Source organism: Parasteatoda tepidariorum, chromosome 8 (assembly GCF_982258835.1).
Source record: "Parasteatoda tepidariorum strain Cologne lab strain chromosome 8, Ptep-v5.0, whole genome shotgun sequence".
Lineage (NCBI taxonomy): Eukaryota > Metazoa > Arthropoda > Arachnida > Araneae > Theridiidae > Parasteatoda > Parasteatoda tepidariorum.
The window spans coordinates 12,550,631-12,566,827 of NC_141762.1; the positions used below are offsets into that span (position 1 = coordinate 12,550,631).

The following is a 16,197-nucleotide window of genomic DNA, read 5'->3' on the forward strand; positions in this document are numbered from 1 at the left end:
ATTTAAAGTTCGAGAAGAGGGAAAAATGCTTTGTTAACCCTAAACGGTCCGGTATTAAATTCACTTACTGTCAAGTATAAGAATAATAATTAATTATTATATTAATTATGGCACAGATATAATTAATTGTTATTAAATTAATTGCATACATAACAACAATGAAAGTAATGAAATAATAAAATTTATATTTAACACAATATGCGCGGTTTTGGAATCAACAAGCAAAAGTGGCTTGCCGCTTACATGGTTGCAAATATCCATTAAGGATTAACAGCGGGAATTCAGTTAAGATTAGAGTAGAGGGAAAAATGCATATTTTAAAAAGGAGAATGTAAGGAACATTCGAGAATAGGGTAAAATGCATTTTTTAAAAGAGGACAGCAGGTAACATTAGTGAGGGAGGGGGAAATGTATTTAAAAAAAAAAGAGAGAAAAAGAAAAAAAATTATTTTTAAAAAAAAGAGAAGAAAAAAAAACAGACGATAATTTTATCATAAGTTGCAAATGACTATTTAAACTACATATTTTGATTTATTAAAAAGATTTTGACCTATTATATTCTTCAACCATTATTAATCCACAGCTGATGGAAGCGTTTCCTCGAAATTTATTAACCACCTATATTTAATTCTATACTTTCGCTGTACATTTTTAACTTCTTTGCCAAAATGGAAGTCGCAAAAGTATGCACGTCAGGGAAAACAAATTCATATTTACGCGAAAAACAAACAAACAAACGCACTTTCAAAATGTAGTGAATCTCTATTGAGAAAGATGGGGCAGAAAAAAATTATGAAAAACTTGTTTGATTGCCGTAGAAAACTGTGAAAAGAGTTAAAATACCATTATTGGAAAGTACTTTTCAACAGGCATTTAAATTGGTTTTTATACTTTACCTCAATAGTGTTTCAATAGTTCCTGTTTTCGTTAATAAATATTAACTTGCAAACTAAATAAAAATGCTTTTTTTCTTAATTTTTGATAGGGATTTAAATTTATATATAGATAATCGTTACGAAGTTTTCACAAATTTAAGTTTTTCAAAATTATAAATAAATAATTGATATCAATAATAAACACAAAATAATTTTTAATAAAATGAATTATCTCTCTGCTTAGTGTTAACATTATATTTTGGATCATAAATAATCAAGATTCTATTGTTTCATGAAATTAAATTTTTAGTTTTTTGCTCAATTACAGCAGTGCTTAAAATGCGTATTGTACAAGCATAATCAACAGCAATCGAATACTTAAGTCGCCTTTGTAACCTCGTTAAAATAATGTCGCAATATAAAACATATCACGTCTTACAGTTCGCAATGCAAAGAACTGCATGAATAGTTTTCGCAACTGCGAATTCCGGTGATGACCTTATCACTAGCAGTGACATTTGTGCCAAAAAATCCAGCTAAACAAATCAAAACACACAATGAATAGCAAACGATTATTTGGAGAGAAGGACTTTTATTATTTGGTTAGAAATCGTTTGCATTTACTGAGTTGAAATGAAAAATCTAAAAAAAAAAAAAAAAAAATAGAGAGAGAAAACCTCAAGGGTAATTGACCCGCGAAGGATACGAACGAACTCTGACGCATGCGTTATTATACTTTTATCGTTTGGTATTGACAGGTGCATCAGATTTTGGATTAAAATATTCTTTTTGTCACAATTCTGTGAAGCAGATCTCTATGATTTAAGATTCTGTTCTGCTTTCACGCCTTCCTGTTTTGCAAAATCGTTTCTCATTCAAAACTGTTGTCAAAATCGTCGTTTAGATAGGCATGGATTTAATTAAACTTTTCTTCGAAGCGTTGTTTTAGAATAAAATACTGTATGTTCGAATATTCAATAACAGATTATGTGTGCTTGATTAAAGTTAGTTTAATTATTAATTTAAAGTGACACACAAGTAAATTAACCCTAATATAAAAATAATATTGGTCTCAAAGGGGTAATAAAAAAAAGGATGCAGCTCAATGTATGAACGAAAGATATGCTCAATGCATGAATGACATTGTTATGACAGAACCAATCGAAATCGCTCATACGAAAACATCACAAAATCATTCATATGAACATAGAAAGAAGAAATTCATACGAAAATACTACTAAAGCATCATTAAATATTAAAAATATGAACAAAATATTGTATGAAAAAATATATATATAAAACAGTTAGCTTCATTCAGAATATATAATACTGTAGTTATAAAATACCTGGATGCAATCATTCGGGGCGGATTGGTGATACAAAAAAATAAATGAATCCTGTAATTATGATTATAAAAATTAAAAGAAATTATACTGCTTTGACACAAATTTAGGAAAAATAATGAAGCAGAAAATACAATTTTTAATTAAAAACAAATAATACGAATGCATTCTTAAATAACTCATTCACAGAAAGCAAAATAACTAACAGTTGGAGCTTGAGAACCTCTGCGTGTTAAGAGGACAGTATAACCACTAAACCACAGGAAGGATACCAGGCAAACAAAGTATTAAAATATTATATTGCTCCAGTCCCACTCATGAGGAAAAGGATGCTCGAGAAAAGAAACTCTTTCGCAGAGGTATATTAAATGGAAATTAATATTACAAATTCCTCTGCAACAATAAAAAACGAATGTACCTACCAGGTTTCGAACCTGGGACCTTCCGCGTGTTAGGCGGATGTGATAACCACTACACCATAGGTACGACACTCTGGAAACTCTTTATGTATTAAAATATTGAATTGCTGCAGTTCCACTCTAGAAAGAAAGGATGCTCGAAAAGGGAAGGGATTTCGCAGAGGTATATTAAATGGAAATTTATATTACAAATTCCTCTGCAACAATAAAAAACGAATGTACCTACCAGGTTTCGAACCTGGGACCTTCCGCGTGTTAGGCGGATGTGATAACCACTACACCATAGGTACGACACTCTGGAAACTCTTTATGTATTAAAATATTTAATTGCTGCAGTTCCACTCTAGAAAGAAAGGATGCTCGAAAAGGGAAGGGATTTCGCAGAGGTATATTAAATGGAAATTTATATTACAAATTCCTTGGCAACAATAAAAAACGAATGTACCTACCAGGTTTCGAACCTGGGACCTTCCGCGTGTTAGGCGGATGTGATAACCACTACACCATAGGTACGACACTCTGGAAACTCTTTATGTATTAAAATATTGAATTGCTGCAGTTCCACTCTAGAAAGAAAGGATGCTCGAAAAGGGAAGGGATTTCGCAGAGGTATATTAAATGGAAATTTATATTACAAATTCCTTGGCAACAATAAAAAACGAATGTACCTACCAGGTTTCGAACCTGGGACCTTCCGCGTGTTAGGCGGATGTGATAACCACTACACCAAAGGTACGACACTCTGGAAACTCTTTATGTATTAAAATATTTAATTGCTGCAGTTCCACTCTAGAAAGAAAGGATGCTCGAAAAGGGAAGGGATTTCGCAGAGGTATATTAAATGGAAATTTATATTACAAATTCCTCTGCAACAATAAAAAACGAATGTACCTACCAGGTTTCGAACCTGGGACCTTCCGCGTGTTAGGCGGATGTGATAACCACTACACCATAGGTACGACACTCTGGAAACTCTTTATGTATTAAAATATTGAATTGCTGCAGTTCCACTCTAGAAAGAAAGGATGCTCGAAAAGGGAAGGGATTTCGCAGAGGTATATTAAATGGAAATTAATATTACAAATTCCTCTGCAACAATAAAAAACGAATGTACCTACCAGGTTTCGAACCTGGGACCTTCCGCGTGTTAGGCGGATGTGATAACCACTACACCATAGGTACGACACTCTGGAAACTCTTTATGTATTAAAATATTGAATTGCTGCAGTTCCACTCTAGAAAGAAAGGATGCTCGAAAAGGGAAGGGATTTCGCAGAGGTATATTAAATGGAAATTAATATTACAAATTCCTCTGCAACAATAAAAAACGAATGTACCTACCAGGTTTCGAACCTGGGACCTTCCGCGTGTTAGGCGGATGTGATAACCACTACACCATAGGTACGACACGCAGGAAACTCTTTATGTATTAAAATATTTAATTGCTGCAGTTCCACTCTAGAAAGAAAGGATGCTCGAAAAGGGAAGGGATTTCGCAGAGGTATATTAAATGGAAATTAATATTACAAATTCCTCTGCAACAATAAAAAACGAATGTACCTACCAGGTTTCGAACCTGGGACCTTCCGCGTGTTAGGCGGATGTGATAACCACTACACCATAGGTACGACACGCAGGAAACTCTTTATGTATTAAAATATTTAATTGCTGCAGTTCCACTCTAGAAAGAAAGGATGCTCGAAAAGGGAAGGGATTTCGCAGAGGTATATTAAATGGAAATTTATATTACAAATTCCTTGGCAACAATAAAAAACGAATGTACCTACCAGGTTTCGAACCTGGGACCTTCCGCGTGTTAGGCGGATGTGATAACCACTACACCATAGGTACGACACTCTGGAAACTCTTTATGTATTAAAATATTTAATTGCTGCAGTTCCACTCTAGAAAGAAAGGATGCTCGAAAAGGGAAGGGATTTCGTAGAGGTATATTAAATGGAAATTTATATTACAAATTCCTCTGCAACAATAAAAAACGAATGTACCTACCAGGTTTCGAACCTGGGACCTTCCGCGTGTTAGGCGGATGTGATAACCACTACACCATAGGTACGACACTCTGGAAACTCTTTATGTATTAAAATATTGAATTGCTGCAGTTCCACTCTAGAAAGAAAGGATGCTCGAAAAGGGAAGGGATTTCGCAGAGGTATATTAAATGGAAATTTATATTACAAATTCCTCTGCAACAATAAAAAACGAATGTACCTACCAGGTTTCGAACCTGGGACCTTCCGCGTGTTAGGCGGATGTGATAACCACTACACCATAGGTACGACACGCAGGAAACTCTTTATGTATTAAAATATTTAATTGCTGCAGTTCCACTCTAGAAAGAAAGGATGCTCGAAAAGGGAAGGGATTTCGCAGAGGTATATTAAATGGAAATTAATATTACAAATTCCTCTGCAACAATAAAAAACGAATGTACCTACCAGGTTTCGAACCTGGGACCTTCCGCGTGTTAGGCGGATGTGATAACCACTACACCATAGGTACGACACTCTGGAAACTCTTTATGTATTAAAATATTTAATTGCTGCAGTTCCACTCTAGAAAGAAAGGATGCTCGAAAAGGGAAGGGATTTCGCAGAGGTATATTAAATGGAAATTTATATTACAAATTCCTCTGCAACAATAAAAAACGAATGTACCTACCAGGTTTCGAACCTGGGACCTTCCGCGTGTTAGGCGGATGTGATAACCACTACACCATAGGTACGACACTCTGGAAACTCTTTATGTATTAAAATATTTAATTGCTGCAGTTCCACTCTAGAAAGAAAGGATGCTCGAAAAGGGAAGGGATTTCGCAGAGGTATATTAAATGGAAATTAATATTACAAATTCCTTGGCAACAATAAAAAACGAATGTACCTACCAGGTTTCGAACCTGGGACCTTCCGCGTGTTAGGCGGATGTGATAACCACTACACCATAGGTACGACACTCTGGAAACTCTTTATGTATTAAAATATTTAATTGCTGCAGTTCCACTCTAGAAAGAAAGGATGCTCGAAAAGGGAAGGGATTTCGCAGAGGTATATTAAATGGAAATTTATATTACAAATTCCTCTGCAACAATAAAAAACGAATGTACCTACCAGGTTTCGAACCTGGGACCTTCCGCGTGTTAGGCGGATGTGATAACCACTACACCATAGGTACGACACTCTGGAAACTCTTTATGTATTAAAATATTGAATTGCTGCAGTTCCACTCTAGAAAGAAAGGATGCTCGAAAAGGGAAGGGATTTCGCAGAGGTATATTAAATGGAAATTAATATTACAAATTCCTCTGCAACAATAAAAAACGAATGTACCTACCAGGTTTCGAACCTGGGACCTTCCGCGTGTTAGGCGGATGTGATAACCACTACACCATAGGTACGACACTCTGGAAACTCTTTATGTATTAAAATATTTAATTGCTGCAGTTCCACTCTAGAAAGAAAGGATGCTCGAAAAGGGAAGGGATTTCGCAGAGGTATATTAAATGGAAATTAATATTACAAATTCCTCTGCAACAATAAAAAACGAATGTACCTACCAGGTTTCGAACCTGGGACCTTCCGCGTGTTAGGCGGATGTGATAACCACTACACCATAGGTACGACACTCTGGAAACTCTTTATGTATTAAAATATTTAATTGCTGCAGTTCCACTCTAGAAAGAAAGGATGCTCGAAAAGGGAAGGGATTTCGCAGAGGTATATTAAATGGAAATTTATATTACAAATTCCTTGGCAACAATAAAAAACGAATGTACCTACCAGGTTTCGAACCTGGGACCTTCCGCGTGTTAGGCGGATGTGATAACCACTACACCATAGGTACGACACTCTGGAAACTCTTTATGTATTAAAATATTGAATTGCTGCAGTTCCACTCTAGAAAGAAAGGATGCTCGAAAAGGGAAGGGATTTCGCAGAGGTATATTAAATGGAAATTAATATTACAAATTCCTCTGCAACAATAAAAAACGAATGTACCTACCAGGTTTCGAACCTGGGACCTTCCGCGTGTTAGGCGGATGTGATAACCACTACACCATAGGTACGACACTCTGGAAACTCTTTATGTATTAAAATATTTAATTGCTGCAGTTCCACTCTAGAAAGAAAGGATGCTCGAAAAGGGAAGGGATTTCGCAGAGGTATATTAAATGGAAATTTATATTACAAATTCCTCTGCAACAATAAAAAACGAATGTACCTACCAGGTTTCGAACCTGGGACCTTCCGCGTGTTAGGCGGATGTGATAACCACTACACCATAGGTACGACACTCTGGAAACTCTTTATGTATTAAAATATTTAATTGCTGCAGTTCCACTCTAGAAAGAAAGGATGCTCGAAAAGGGAAGGGATTTCGCAGAGGTATATTAAATGGAAATTAATATTACAAATTCCTTGGCAACAATAAAAAACGAATGTACCTACCAGGTTTCGAACCTGGGACCTTCCGCGTGTTAGGCGGATGTGATAACCACTACACCATAGGTACGACACTCTGGAAACTCTTTATGTATTAAAATATTTAATTGCTGCAGTTCCACTCTAGAAAGAAAGGATGCTCGAAAAGGGAAGGGATTTCGCAGAGGTATATTAAATGGAAATTTATATTACAAATTCCTCTGCAACAATAAAAAACGAATGTACCTACCAGGTTTCGAACCTGGGACCTTCCGCGTGTTAGGCGGATGTGATAACCACTACACCATAGGTACGACACTCTGGAAACTCTTTATGTATTAAAATATTGAATTGCTGCAGTTCCACTCTAGAAAGAAAGGATGCTCGAAAAGGGAAGGGATTTCGCAGAGGTATATTAAATGGAAATTAATATTACAAATTCCTCTGCAACAATAAAAATCGAATGTACCTACCAGGTTTCGAACCTGGGACCTTCCGCGTGTTAGGCGGATGTGATAACCACTACACCATAGGTACGACACGCAGGAAACTCTTTATGTATTAAAATATTTAATTGCTGCAGTTCCACTCTAGAAAGAAAGGATGCTCGAAAAGGGAAGGGATTTCGCAGAGGTATATTAAATGGAAATTTATATTACAAATTCCTTGGCAACAATAAAAAACGAATGTACCTACCAGGTTTCGAACCTGGGACCTTCCGCGTGTTAGGCGGATGTGATAACCACTACACCATAGGTACGACACTCTGGAAACTCTTTATGTATTAAAATATTTAATTGCTGCAGTTCCACTCTAGAAAGAAAGGATGCTCGAAAAGGGAAGGGATTTCGCAGAGGTATATTAAATGGAAATTAATATTACAAATTCCTCTGCAACAATAAAAAACGAATGTACCTACCAGGTTTCGAACCTGGGACCTTCCGCGTGTTAGGCGGATGTGATAACCACTACACCATAGGTACGACACGCAGGAAACTCTTTATGTATTAAAATATTTAATTGCTGCAGTTCCACTCTAGAAAGAAAGGATGCTCGAAAAGGGAAGGGATTTCGCAGAGGTATATTAAATGGAAATTTATATTACAAATTCCTTGGCAACAATAAAAAACGAATGTACCTACCAGGTTTCGAACCTGGGACCTTCCGCGTGTTAGGCGGATGTGATAACCACTACACCATAGGTACGACACTCTGGAAACTCTTTATGTATTAAAATATTGAATTGCTGCAGTTCCACTCTAGAAAGAAAGGATGCTCGAAAAGGGAAGGGATTTCGCAGAGGTATATTAAATGGAAATTTATATTACAAATTCCTTGGCAACAATAAAAAACGAATGTACCTACCAGGTTTCGAACCTGGGACCTTCCGCGTGTTAGGCGGATGTGATAACCACTACACCATAGGTACGACACTCTGGAAACTCTTTATGTATTAAAATATTGAATTGCTGCAGTTCCACTCTAGAAAGAAAGGATGCTCGAAAAGGGAAGGGATTTCGCAGAGGTATATTAAATGGAAATTAATATTACAAATTCCTCTGCAACAATAAAAAACGAATGTACCTACCAGGTTTCGAACCTGGGACCTTCCGCGTGTTAGGCGGATGTGATAACCACTACACCATAGGTACGACACTCTGGAAACTCTTTATGTATTAAAATATTTAATTGCTGCAGTTCCACTCTAGAAAGAAAGGATGCTCGAAAAGGGAAGGGATTTCGCAGAGGTATATTAAATGGAAATTTATATTACAAATTCCTTGGCAACAATAAAAAACGAATGTACCTACCAGGTTTCGAACCTGGGACCTTCCGCGTGTTAGGCGGATGTGATAACCACTACACCATAGGTACGACACTCTGGAAACTCTTTATGTATTAAAATATTGAATTGCTGCAGTTCCACTCTAGAAAGAAAGGATGCTCGAAAAGGGAAGGGATTTCGCAGAGGTATATTAAATGGAAATTAATATTACAAATTCCTCTGCAACAATAAAAAACGAATGTACCTACCAGGTTTCGAACCTGGGACCTTCCGCGTGTTAGGCGGATGTGATAACCACTACACCATAGGTACGACACTCTGGAAACTCTTTATGTATTAAAATATTTAATTGCTGCAGTTCCACTCTAGAAAGAAAGGATGCTCGAAAAGGGAAGGGATTTCGCAGAGGTATATTAAATGGAAATTTATATTACAAATTCCTTGGCAACAATAAAAAACGAATGTACCTACCAGGTTTCGAACCTGGGACCTTCCGCGTGTTAGGCGGATGTGATAACCACTACACCATAGGTACGACACGCAGGAAACTCTTTATGTATTAAAATATTGAATTGCTGCAGTTCCACTCTAGAAAGAAAGGATGCTCGAAAAGGGAAGGGATTTCGCAGAGGTATATTAAATGGAAATTAATATTACAAATTCCTCTGCAACAATAAAAAACGAATGTACCTACCAGGTTTCGAACCTGGGACCTTCCGCGTGTTAGGCGGATGTGATAACCACTACACCATAGGTACGACACTCTGGAAACTCTTTATGTATTAAAATATTTAATTGCTGCAGTTCCACTCTAGAAAGAAAGGATGCTCGAAAAGGGAAGGGATTTCGCAGAGGTATATTAAATGGAAATTTATATTACAAATTCCTTGGCAACAATTAAAAACGAATGTACCTACCAGGTTTCGAACCTGGGACCTTCCGCGTGTTAGGCGGATGTGATAACCACTACACCATAGGTACGACACGCAGGAAACTCTTTATGTATTAAAATATTGAATTGCTGCAGTTCCACTCTAGAAAGAAAGGATGCTCGAAAAGGGAAGGGATTTCGCAGAGGTATATTAAATGGAAATTAATATTACAAATTCCTCTGCAACAATAAAAAACGAATGTACCTACCAGGTTTCGAACCTGGGACCTTCCGCGTGTTAGGCGGATGTGATAACCACTACACCATAGGTACGACACTCTGGAAACTCTTTATGTATTAAAATATTTAATTGCTGCAGTTCCACTCTAGAAAGAAAGGATGCTCGAAAAGGGAAGGGATTTCGCAGAGGTATATTAAATGGAAATTAATATTACAAATTCCTTGGCAACAATAAAAAACGAATGTACCTACCAGGTTTCGAACCTGGGACCTTCCGCGTGTTAGGCGGATGTGATAACCACTACACCATAGGTACGACACGCAGGAAACTCTTTATGTATTAAAATATTGAATTGCTGCAGTTCCACTCTAGAAAGAAAGGATGCTCGAAAAGGGAAGGGATTTCGCAGAGGTATATTAAATGGAAATTTATATTACAAATTCCTTGGCAACAATAAAAAACGAATGTACCTACCAGGTTTCGAACCTGGGACCTTCCGCGTGTTAGGCGGATGTGATAACCACTACACCATAGGTACGACACTCTGGAAACTCTTTATGTATTAAAATATTGAATTGCTGCAGTTCCACTCTAGAAAGAAAGGATGCTCGAAAAGGGAAGGGATTTCGCAGAGGTATATTAAATGGAAATTTATATTACAAATTCCTTGGCAACAATAAAAAACGAATGTACCTACCAGGTTTCGAACCTGGGATCTTCCGCGTGTTAGGCGGATGTGATAACCACTACACCATAGGTACGACACGCAGGAAACTCTTTATGTATTAAAATATTGAATTGCTGCAGTTCCACTCTAGAAAGAAAGGATGCTCGAAAAGGGAAGGGATTTCGCAGAGGTATATTAAATGGAAATTAATATTACAAATTCCTCTGCAACAATAAAAAACGAATGTACCTACCAGGTTTCGAACCTGGGACCTTCCGCGTGTTAGGCGGATGTGATAACCACTACACCATAGGTACGACACTCTGGAAACTCTTTATGTATTAAAATATTGAATTGCTGCAGTTCCACTCTAGAAAGAAAGGATGCTCGAAAAGGGAAGGGATTTCGCAGAGGTATATTAAATGGAAATTTATATTACAAATTCCTTGGCAACAATAAAAAACGAATGTACCTACCAGGTTTCGAACCTGGGACCTTCCGCGTGTTAGGCGGATGTGATAACCACTACACCATAGGTACGACACGCAGGAAACTCTTTATGTATTAAAATATTGAATTGCTGCAGTTCCACTCTAGAAAGAAAGGATGCTCGAAAAGGGAAGGGATTTCGCAGAGGTATATTAAATGGAAATTAATATTACAAATTCCTCTGCAACAATAAAAAACGAATGTACCTACCAGGTTTCGAACCTGGGACCTTCCGCGTGTTAGGCGGATGTGATAACCACTACACCATAGGTACGACACTCTGGAAACTCTTTATGTATTAAAATATTTAATTGCTGCAGTTCCACTCTAGAAAGAAAGGATGCTCGAAAAGGGAAGGGATTTCGCAGAGGTATATTAAATGGAAATTTATATTACAAATTCCTTGGCAACAATAAAAAACGAATGTACCTACCAGGTTTCGAACCTGGGACCTTCCGCGTGTTAGGCGGATGTGATAACCACTACACCATAGGTACGACACGCAGGAAACTCTTTATGTATTAAAATATTGAATTGCTGTAGTTCCACTCTAGAAAGAAAGGATGCTCGAAAAGGGAAGGGATTTCGCAGAGGTATATTAAATGGAAATTAATATTACAAATTCCTCTGCAACAATAAAAAACGAATGTACCTACCAGGTTTCGAACCTGGGACCTTCCGCGTGTTAGGCGGATGTGATAACCACTACACCATAGGTACGACACTCTGAAAACTCTTTATGTATTAAAATATTTAATTGCTGCAGTTCCACTCTAGAAAGAAAGGATGCTCGAAAAGGGAAGGGATTTCGCAGAGGTATATTAAATGGAAATTTATATTACAAATTCCTTGGCAACAATAAAAAACGAATGTACCTACCAGGTTTCGAACCTGGGACCTTCCGCGTGTTAGGCGGATGTGATAACCACTACACCATAGGTACGACACGCAGGAAACTCTTTATGTATTAAAATATTGAATTGCTGCAGTTCCACTCTAGAAAGAAAGGATGCTCGAAAAGGGAAGGGATTTCGCAGAGGTATATTAAATGGAAATTAATATTACAAATTCCTCTGCAACAATAAAAAACGAATGTACCTACCAGGTTTCGAACCTGGGACCTTCCGCGTGTTAGGCGGATGTGATAACCACTACACCATAGGTACGACACTCTGGAAACTCTTTATGTATTAAAATATTTAATTGCTGCAGTTCCACTCTAGAAAGAAAGGATGCTCGAAAAGGGAAGGGATTTCGCAGAGGTATATTAAATGGAAATTTATATTACAAATTCCTTGGCAACAATAAAAAACGAATGTACCTACCAGGTTTCGAACCTGGGACCTTCCGCGTGTTAGGCGGATGTGATAACCACTACACCATAGGTACGACACGCAGGAAACTCTTTATGTATTAAAATATTGAATTGCTGCAGTTCCACTCTAGAAAGAAAGGATGCTCGAAAAGGGAAGGGATTTCGCAGAGGTATATTAAATGGAAATTTATATTACAAATTCCTTGGCAACAATAAAAAACAAATGTACCTACCAGGTTTCGAACCTGGGACCTTCCGCGTGTTAGGCGGATGTGATAACCACTACACCATAGGTACGACACTCTGGAAACTCTTTATGTATTAAAATATTGAATTGCTGCAGTTCCACTCTAGAAAGAAAGGATGCTCGAAAAGGGAAGGGATTTCGCAGAGGTATATTAAATGGAAATTTATATTACAAATTCCTTGGCAACAATAAAAAACGAATGTACCTACCAGGTTTCGAACCTGGGATCTTCCGCGTGTTAGGCGGATGTGATAACCACTACACCATAGGTACGACACGCAGGAAACTCTTTATGTATTAAAATATTGAATTGCTGCAGTTCCACTCTAGAAAGAAAGGATGCTCGAAAAGGGAAGGGATTTCGCAGAGGTATATTAAATGGAAATTAATATTACAAATTCCTCTGCAACAATAAAAAACGAATGTACCTACCAGGTTTCGAACCTGGGACCTTCCGCGTGTTAGGCGGATGTGATAACCACTACACCATAGGTACGACACTCTGGAAACTCTTTATGTATTAAAATATTTAATTGCTGCAGTTCCACTCTAGAAAGAAAGGATGCTCGAAAAGGGAAGGGATTTCGCAGAGGTATATTAAATGGAAATTTATATTACAAATTCCTTGGCAACAATAAAAAACGAATGTACCTACCAGGTTTCGAACCTGGGACCTTCCGCGTGTTAGGCGGATGTGATAACCACTACACCATAGGTACGACACGCAGGAAACTCTTTATGTATTAAAATATTGAATTGCTGCAGTTCCACTCTAGAAAGAAAGGATGCTCGAAAAGGGAAGGGATTTCGCAGAGGTATATTAAATGGAAATTAATATTACAAATTCCTCTGCAACAATAAAAAACGAATGTACCTACCAGGTTTCGAACCTGGGACCTTCCGCGTGTTAGGCGGATGTGATAACCACTACACCATAGGTACGACATTCTGGAAACTCTTTATGTATTAAAATATTTAATTGCTGCAGTTCCACTCTAGAAAGAAAGGATGCTCGAAAAGGGAAGGGATTTCGCAGAGGTATATTAAATGGAAATTAATATTACAAATTCCTTGGCAACAATAAAAAACGAATGTACCTACCAGGTTTCGAACCTGGGACCTTCCGCGTGTTAGGCGGATGTGATAACCACTACACCATAGGTACGACACGCAGGAAACTCTTTATGTATTAAAATATTGAATTGCTGCAGTTCCACTCTAGAAAGAAAGGATGCTCGAAAAGGGAAGGGATTTCGCAGAGGTATATTAAATGGAAATTTATATTACAAATTCCTTGGCAACAATAAAAAACGAATGTACCTACCAGGTTTCGAACCTGGGACCTTCCGCGTGTTAGGCGGATGTGATAACCACTACACCATAGGTACGACACGCAGGAAACTCTTTATGTATTAAAATATTGAATTGCTGCAGTTCCACTCTAGAAAGAAAGGATGCTCGAAAAGGGAAGGGATTTCGCAGAGGTATATTAAATGGAAATTAATATTACAAATTCCTCTGCAACAATAAAAAACGAATGTACCTACCAGGTTTCGAACCTGGGACCTTCCGCGTGTTAGGCGGATGTGATAACCACTACACCATAGGTACGACACTCTGGAAACTCTTTATGTATTAAAATATTTAATTGCTGCAGTTCCACTCTAGAAAGAAAGGATGCTCGAAAAGGGAAGGGATTTCGCAGAGGTATATTAAATGGAAATTTATATTACAAATTCCTTGGCAACAATAAAAAACGAATGTACCTACCAGGTTTCGAACCTGGGACCTTCCGCGTGTTAGGCGGATGTGATAACCACTACACCATAGGTACGACACTCTGGAAACTCTTTATGTATTAAAATATTGAATTGCTGCAGTTCCACTCTAGAAAGAAAGGATGCTCGAAAAGGGAAGGGATTTCGCAGAGGTATATTAAATGGAAATTTATATTACAAATTCCTTGGCAACAATAAAAAACGAATGTACCTACCAGGTTTCGAACCTGGGACCTTCCGCGTGTTAGGCGGATGTGATAACCACTACACCATAGGTACGACACTCTGGAAACTCTTTATGTATTAAAATATTTAATTGCTGCAGTTCCACTCTAGAAAGAAAGGATGCTCGAAAAGGGAAGGGATTTCGCAGAGGTATATTAAATGGAAATTTATATTACAAATTCCTTGGCAACAATAAAAAACGAATGTACCTACCAGGTTTCGAACCTGGGACCTTCCGCGTGTTAGGCGGATGTGATAACCACTACACCATAGGTACGACACTCTGGAAACTCTTTATGTATTAAAATATTTAATTGCTGCAGTTCCACTCTAGAAAGAAAGGATGCTCGAAAAGGGAAGGGATTTCGCAGAGGTATATTAAATGGAAATTAATATTACAAATTCCTTGGCAACAATAAAAAACGAATGTACCTACCAGGTTTCGAACCTGGGACCTTCCGCGTGTTAGGCGGATGTGATAACCACTACACCATAGGTACGACACGCAGGAAACTCTTTATGTATTAAAATATTGAATTGCTGCAGTTCCACTCTAGAAAGAAAGGATGCTCGAAAAGGGAAGGGATTTCGCAGAGGTATATTAAATGGAAATTAATATTACAAATTCCTCTGCAACAATAAAAAACGAATGTACCTACCAGGTTTCGAACCTGGGACCTTCCGCGTGTTAGGCGGATGTGATAACCACTACACCATAGGTACGACACTCTGGAAACTCTTTATGTATTAAAATATTTAATTGCTGCAGTTCCACTCTAGAAAGAAAGGATGCTCGAAAAGGGAAGGGATTTCGCAGAGGTATATTAAATGGAAATTTATATTACAAATTCCTTGGCAACAATAAAAAACGAATGTACCTACCAGGTTTCGAACCTGGGACCTTCCGCGTGTTAGGCGGATGTGATAACCACTACACCATAGGTACGACACGCAGGAAACTCTTTATGTATTAAAATATTGAATTGCTGCAGTTCCACTCTAGAAAGAAAGGATGCTCGAAAAGGGAAGGGATTTCGCAGAGGTATATTAAATGGAAATTTATATTACAAATTCCTTGGCAACAATAAAAAACGAATGTACCTACCAGGTTTCGAACCTGGGACCTTCCGCGTGTTAGGCGGATGTGATAACCACTACACCATAGGTACGACACGCAGGAAACTCTTTATGTATTAAAATATTGAATTGCTGCAGTTCCACTCTAGAAAGAAAGGATGCTCGAAAAGGGAAGGGATTTCGCAGAGGTATATTAAATGGAAATTAATATTACAAATTCCTCTGCAACAATAAAAAACGAATGTACCTACCAGGTTTCGAACCTGGGACCTTCCGCGTGTTAGGCGGATGTGATAACCACTACACCATAGGTACGACACTCTGGAAACTCTTTATGTATTAAAATATTTAATTGCTGCAGTTCCACTCTAGAAAGAAAGGATGCTCGAAAAGGGAAGGGATTTCGCAGAGGTATATTAAATGGAAAT

General features: G+C 37.7%; 60 non-coding genes across 60 annotated transcripts; all 60 read right to left on the reverse strand.

The window, feature by feature from the left end:
• Positions 1 to 2,631: 2,631 nt before the first annotated feature.
• Positions 2,632 to 2,704, reverse strand: TRNAV-AAC (transfer RNA valine (anticodon AAC)). Its single transcript has one exon. It is a non-coding gene; the product is annotated as a tRNA-Val (tRNA).
• Positions 2,705 to 2,854: 150 nt separating this feature from the next.
• Positions 2,855 to 2,927, reverse strand: TRNAV-AAC (transfer RNA valine (anticodon AAC)). The gene has a single exon. It is a non-coding gene; the product is annotated as a tRNA-Val (tRNA).
• A 150-nt stretch (positions 2,928 to 3,077) lies between these two features.
• On the reverse strand, positions 3,078 to 3,150 carry TRNAV-AAC (transfer RNA valine (anticodon AAC)). Its single transcript has one exon. It is a non-coding gene; the product is annotated as a tRNA-Val (tRNA).
• Positions 3,151 to 3,523: 373 nt separating this feature from the next.
• On the reverse strand, positions 3,524 to 3,596 carry TRNAV-AAC (transfer RNA valine (anticodon AAC)). The gene has a single exon. It is a non-coding gene; the product is annotated as a tRNA-Val (tRNA).
• A 150-nt stretch (positions 3,597 to 3,746) lies between these two features.
• TRNAV-AAC (transfer RNA valine (anticodon AAC)) lies at positions 3,747 to 3,819 on the reverse strand. The gene has a single exon. It is a non-coding gene; the product is annotated as a tRNA-Val (tRNA).
• Positions 3,820 to 3,969: 150 nt separating this feature from the next.
• Positions 3,970 to 4,042, reverse strand: TRNAV-AAC (transfer RNA valine (anticodon AAC)). Its single transcript has one exon. It is a non-coding gene; the product is annotated as a tRNA-Val (tRNA).
• A 150-nt stretch (positions 4,043 to 4,192) lies between these two features.
• Positions 4,193 to 4,265, reverse strand: TRNAV-AAC (transfer RNA valine (anticodon AAC)). Its single transcript has one exon. It is a non-coding gene; the product is annotated as a tRNA-Val (tRNA).
• A 150-nt stretch (positions 4,266 to 4,415) lies between these two features.
• On the reverse strand, positions 4,416 to 4,488 carry TRNAV-AAC (transfer RNA valine (anticodon AAC)). The gene has a single exon. It is a non-coding gene; the product is annotated as a tRNA-Val (tRNA).
• A 150-nt stretch (positions 4,489 to 4,638) lies between these two features.
• Positions 4,639 to 4,711, reverse strand: TRNAV-AAC (transfer RNA valine (anticodon AAC)). The gene has a single exon. It is a non-coding gene; the product is annotated as a tRNA-Val (tRNA).
• Positions 4,712 to 4,861: 150 nt separating this feature from the next.
• On the reverse strand, positions 4,862 to 4,934 carry TRNAV-AAC (transfer RNA valine (anticodon AAC)). Its single transcript has one exon. It is a non-coding gene; the product is annotated as a tRNA-Val (tRNA).
• A 150-nt stretch (positions 4,935 to 5,084) lies between these two features.
• Positions 5,085 to 5,157, reverse strand: TRNAV-AAC (transfer RNA valine (anticodon AAC)). Its single transcript has one exon. It is a non-coding gene; the product is annotated as a tRNA-Val (tRNA).
• A 150-nt stretch (positions 5,158 to 5,307) lies between these two features.
• TRNAV-AAC (transfer RNA valine (anticodon AAC)) lies at positions 5,308 to 5,380 on the reverse strand. The gene has a single exon. It is a non-coding gene; the product is annotated as a tRNA-Val (tRNA).
• A 150-nt stretch (positions 5,381 to 5,530) lies between these two features.
• TRNAV-AAC (transfer RNA valine (anticodon AAC)) lies at positions 5,531 to 5,603 on the reverse strand. The gene has a single exon. It is a non-coding gene; the product is annotated as a tRNA-Val (tRNA).
• A 150-nt stretch (positions 5,604 to 5,753) lies between these two features.
• On the reverse strand, positions 5,754 to 5,826 carry TRNAV-AAC (transfer RNA valine (anticodon AAC)). Its single transcript has one exon. It is a non-coding gene; the product is annotated as a tRNA-Val (tRNA).
• A 150-nt stretch (positions 5,827 to 5,976) lies between these two features.
• On the reverse strand, positions 5,977 to 6,049 carry TRNAV-AAC (transfer RNA valine (anticodon AAC)). Its single transcript has one exon. It is a non-coding gene; the product is annotated as a tRNA-Val (tRNA).
• A 150-nt stretch (positions 6,050 to 6,199) lies between these two features.
• On the reverse strand, positions 6,200 to 6,272 carry TRNAV-AAC (transfer RNA valine (anticodon AAC)). The gene has a single exon. It is a non-coding gene; the product is annotated as a tRNA-Val (tRNA).
• Positions 6,273 to 6,422: 150 nt separating this feature from the next.
• TRNAV-AAC (transfer RNA valine (anticodon AAC)) lies at positions 6,423 to 6,495 on the reverse strand. Its single transcript has one exon. It is a non-coding gene; the product is annotated as a tRNA-Val (tRNA).
• Positions 6,496 to 6,645: 150 nt separating this feature from the next.
• On the reverse strand, positions 6,646 to 6,718 carry TRNAV-AAC (transfer RNA valine (anticodon AAC)). The gene has a single exon. It is a non-coding gene; the product is annotated as a tRNA-Val (tRNA).
• A 150-nt stretch (positions 6,719 to 6,868) lies between these two features.
• On the reverse strand, positions 6,869 to 6,941 carry TRNAV-AAC (transfer RNA valine (anticodon AAC)). Its single transcript has one exon. It is a non-coding gene; the product is annotated as a tRNA-Val (tRNA).
• A 150-nt stretch (positions 6,942 to 7,091) lies between these two features.
• TRNAV-AAC (transfer RNA valine (anticodon AAC)) lies at positions 7,092 to 7,164 on the reverse strand. The gene has a single exon. It is a non-coding gene; the product is annotated as a tRNA-Val (tRNA).
• A 150-nt stretch (positions 7,165 to 7,314) lies between these two features.
• Positions 7,315 to 7,387, reverse strand: TRNAV-AAC (transfer RNA valine (anticodon AAC)). The gene has a single exon. It is a non-coding gene; the product is annotated as a tRNA-Val (tRNA).
• A 150-nt stretch (positions 7,388 to 7,537) lies between these two features.
• Positions 7,538 to 7,610, reverse strand: TRNAV-AAC (transfer RNA valine (anticodon AAC)). The gene has a single exon. It is a non-coding gene; the product is annotated as a tRNA-Val (tRNA).
• Positions 7,611 to 7,760: 150 nt separating this feature from the next.
• On the reverse strand, positions 7,761 to 7,833 carry TRNAV-AAC (transfer RNA valine (anticodon AAC)). Its single transcript has one exon. It is a non-coding gene; the product is annotated as a tRNA-Val (tRNA).
• Positions 7,834 to 7,983: 150 nt separating this feature from the next.
• TRNAV-AAC (transfer RNA valine (anticodon AAC)) lies at positions 7,984 to 8,056 on the reverse strand. The gene has a single exon. It is a non-coding gene; the product is annotated as a tRNA-Val (tRNA).
• Positions 8,057 to 8,206: 150 nt separating this feature from the next.
• Positions 8,207 to 8,279, reverse strand: TRNAV-AAC (transfer RNA valine (anticodon AAC)). The gene has a single exon. It is a non-coding gene; the product is annotated as a tRNA-Val (tRNA).
• A 150-nt stretch (positions 8,280 to 8,429) lies between these two features.
• On the reverse strand, positions 8,430 to 8,502 carry TRNAV-AAC (transfer RNA valine (anticodon AAC)). The gene has a single exon. It is a non-coding gene; the product is annotated as a tRNA-Val (tRNA).
• A 150-nt stretch (positions 8,503 to 8,652) lies between these two features.
• TRNAV-AAC (transfer RNA valine (anticodon AAC)) lies at positions 8,653 to 8,725 on the reverse strand. The gene has a single exon. It is a non-coding gene; the product is annotated as a tRNA-Val (tRNA).
• Positions 8,726 to 8,875: 150 nt separating this feature from the next.
• On the reverse strand, positions 8,876 to 8,948 carry TRNAV-AAC (transfer RNA valine (anticodon AAC)). Its single transcript has one exon. It is a non-coding gene; the product is annotated as a tRNA-Val (tRNA).
• A 150-nt stretch (positions 8,949 to 9,098) lies between these two features.
• Positions 9,099 to 9,171, reverse strand: TRNAV-AAC (transfer RNA valine (anticodon AAC)). Its single transcript has one exon. It is a non-coding gene; the product is annotated as a tRNA-Val (tRNA).
• Positions 9,172 to 9,321: 150 nt separating this feature from the next.
• TRNAV-AAC (transfer RNA valine (anticodon AAC)) lies at positions 9,322 to 9,394 on the reverse strand. The gene has a single exon. It is a non-coding gene; the product is annotated as a tRNA-Val (tRNA).
• Positions 9,395 to 9,544: 150 nt separating this feature from the next.
• Positions 9,545 to 9,617, reverse strand: TRNAV-AAC (transfer RNA valine (anticodon AAC)). Its single transcript has one exon. It is a non-coding gene; the product is annotated as a tRNA-Val (tRNA).
• A 150-nt stretch (positions 9,618 to 9,767) lies between these two features.
• On the reverse strand, positions 9,768 to 9,840 carry TRNAV-AAC (transfer RNA valine (anticodon AAC)). Its single transcript has one exon. It is a non-coding gene; the product is annotated as a tRNA-Val (tRNA).
• A 150-nt stretch (positions 9,841 to 9,990) lies between these two features.
• On the reverse strand, positions 9,991 to 10,063 carry TRNAV-AAC (transfer RNA valine (anticodon AAC)). Its single transcript has one exon. It is a non-coding gene; the product is annotated as a tRNA-Val (tRNA).
• Positions 10,064 to 10,213: 150 nt separating this feature from the next.
• TRNAV-AAC (transfer RNA valine (anticodon AAC)) lies at positions 10,214 to 10,286 on the reverse strand. Its single transcript has one exon. It is a non-coding gene; the product is annotated as a tRNA-Val (tRNA).
• A 150-nt stretch (positions 10,287 to 10,436) lies between these two features.
• Positions 10,437 to 10,509, reverse strand: TRNAV-AAC (transfer RNA valine (anticodon AAC)). The gene has a single exon. It is a non-coding gene; the product is annotated as a tRNA-Val (tRNA).
• A 150-nt stretch (positions 10,510 to 10,659) lies between these two features.
• TRNAV-AAC (transfer RNA valine (anticodon AAC)) lies at positions 10,660 to 10,732 on the reverse strand. Its single transcript has one exon. It is a non-coding gene; the product is annotated as a tRNA-Val (tRNA).
• Positions 10,733 to 10,882: 150 nt separating this feature from the next.
• Positions 10,883 to 10,955, reverse strand: TRNAV-AAC (transfer RNA valine (anticodon AAC)). The gene has a single exon. It is a non-coding gene; the product is annotated as a tRNA-Val (tRNA).
• Positions 10,956 to 11,105: 150 nt separating this feature from the next.
• On the reverse strand, positions 11,106 to 11,178 carry TRNAV-AAC (transfer RNA valine (anticodon AAC)). Its single transcript has one exon. It is a non-coding gene; the product is annotated as a tRNA-Val (tRNA).
• Positions 11,179 to 11,328: 150 nt separating this feature from the next.
• TRNAV-AAC (transfer RNA valine (anticodon AAC)) lies at positions 11,329 to 11,401 on the reverse strand. Its single transcript has one exon. It is a non-coding gene; the product is annotated as a tRNA-Val (tRNA).
• Positions 11,402 to 11,551: 150 nt separating this feature from the next.
• Positions 11,552 to 11,624, reverse strand: TRNAV-AAC (transfer RNA valine (anticodon AAC)). The gene has a single exon. It is a non-coding gene; the product is annotated as a tRNA-Val (tRNA).
• Positions 11,625 to 11,774: 150 nt separating this feature from the next.
• On the reverse strand, positions 11,775 to 11,847 carry TRNAV-AAC (transfer RNA valine (anticodon AAC)). The gene has a single exon. It is a non-coding gene; the product is annotated as a tRNA-Val (tRNA).
• Positions 11,848 to 11,997: 150 nt separating this feature from the next.
• On the reverse strand, positions 11,998 to 12,070 carry TRNAV-AAC (transfer RNA valine (anticodon AAC)). The gene has a single exon. It is a non-coding gene; the product is annotated as a tRNA-Val (tRNA).
• Positions 12,071 to 12,220: 150 nt separating this feature from the next.
• Positions 12,221 to 12,293, reverse strand: TRNAV-AAC (transfer RNA valine (anticodon AAC)). The gene has a single exon. It is a non-coding gene; the product is annotated as a tRNA-Val (tRNA).
• A 150-nt stretch (positions 12,294 to 12,443) lies between these two features.
• Positions 12,444 to 12,516, reverse strand: TRNAV-AAC (transfer RNA valine (anticodon AAC)). Its single transcript has one exon. It is a non-coding gene; the product is annotated as a tRNA-Val (tRNA).
• A 150-nt stretch (positions 12,517 to 12,666) lies between these two features.
• On the reverse strand, positions 12,667 to 12,739 carry TRNAV-AAC (transfer RNA valine (anticodon AAC)). The gene has a single exon. It is a non-coding gene; the product is annotated as a tRNA-Val (tRNA).
• Positions 12,740 to 12,889: 150 nt separating this feature from the next.
• Positions 12,890 to 12,962, reverse strand: TRNAV-AAC (transfer RNA valine (anticodon AAC)). Its single transcript has one exon. It is a non-coding gene; the product is annotated as a tRNA-Val (tRNA).
• Positions 12,963 to 13,112: 150 nt separating this feature from the next.
• TRNAV-AAC (transfer RNA valine (anticodon AAC)) lies at positions 13,113 to 13,185 on the reverse strand. Its single transcript has one exon. It is a non-coding gene; the product is annotated as a tRNA-Val (tRNA).
• A 150-nt stretch (positions 13,186 to 13,335) lies between these two features.
• Positions 13,336 to 13,408, reverse strand: TRNAV-AAC (transfer RNA valine (anticodon AAC)). Its single transcript has one exon. It is a non-coding gene; the product is annotated as a tRNA-Val (tRNA).
• Positions 13,409 to 13,558: 150 nt separating this feature from the next.
• On the reverse strand, positions 13,559 to 13,631 carry TRNAV-AAC (transfer RNA valine (anticodon AAC)). The gene has a single exon. It is a non-coding gene; the product is annotated as a tRNA-Val (tRNA).
• Positions 13,632 to 13,781: 150 nt separating this feature from the next.
• On the reverse strand, positions 13,782 to 13,854 carry TRNAV-AAC (transfer RNA valine (anticodon AAC)). The gene has a single exon. It is a non-coding gene; the product is annotated as a tRNA-Val (tRNA).
• Positions 13,855 to 14,004: 150 nt separating this feature from the next.
• On the reverse strand, positions 14,005 to 14,077 carry TRNAV-AAC (transfer RNA valine (anticodon AAC)). The gene has a single exon. It is a non-coding gene; the product is annotated as a tRNA-Val (tRNA).
• Positions 14,078 to 14,227: 150 nt separating this feature from the next.
• TRNAV-AAC (transfer RNA valine (anticodon AAC)) lies at positions 14,228 to 14,300 on the reverse strand. Its single transcript has one exon. It is a non-coding gene; the product is annotated as a tRNA-Val (tRNA).
• Positions 14,301 to 14,450: 150 nt separating this feature from the next.
• Positions 14,451 to 14,523, reverse strand: TRNAV-AAC (transfer RNA valine (anticodon AAC)). The gene has a single exon. It is a non-coding gene; the product is annotated as a tRNA-Val (tRNA).
• Positions 14,524 to 14,673: 150 nt separating this feature from the next.
• On the reverse strand, positions 14,674 to 14,746 carry TRNAV-AAC (transfer RNA valine (anticodon AAC)). Its single transcript has one exon. It is a non-coding gene; the product is annotated as a tRNA-Val (tRNA).
• A 150-nt stretch (positions 14,747 to 14,896) lies between these two features.
• Positions 14,897 to 14,969, reverse strand: TRNAV-AAC (transfer RNA valine (anticodon AAC)). The gene has a single exon. It is a non-coding gene; the product is annotated as a tRNA-Val (tRNA).
• A 150-nt stretch (positions 14,970 to 15,119) lies between these two features.
• On the reverse strand, positions 15,120 to 15,192 carry TRNAV-AAC (transfer RNA valine (anticodon AAC)). The gene has a single exon. It is a non-coding gene; the product is annotated as a tRNA-Val (tRNA).
• A 150-nt stretch (positions 15,193 to 15,342) lies between these two features.
• TRNAV-AAC (transfer RNA valine (anticodon AAC)) lies at positions 15,343 to 15,415 on the reverse strand. Its single transcript has one exon. It is a non-coding gene; the product is annotated as a tRNA-Val (tRNA).
• A 150-nt stretch (positions 15,416 to 15,565) lies between these two features.
• Positions 15,566 to 15,638, reverse strand: TRNAV-AAC (transfer RNA valine (anticodon AAC)). The gene has a single exon. It is a non-coding gene; the product is annotated as a tRNA-Val (tRNA).
• A 150-nt stretch (positions 15,639 to 15,788) lies between these two features.
• Positions 15,789 to 15,861, reverse strand: TRNAV-AAC (transfer RNA valine (anticodon AAC)). The gene has a single exon. It is a non-coding gene; the product is annotated as a tRNA-Val (tRNA).
• Positions 15,862 to 16,011: 150 nt separating this feature from the next.
• TRNAV-AAC (transfer RNA valine (anticodon AAC)) lies at positions 16,012 to 16,084 on the reverse strand. The gene has a single exon. It is a non-coding gene; the product is annotated as a tRNA-Val (tRNA).
• Positions 16,085 to 16,197: the final 113 nt, after the last annotated feature.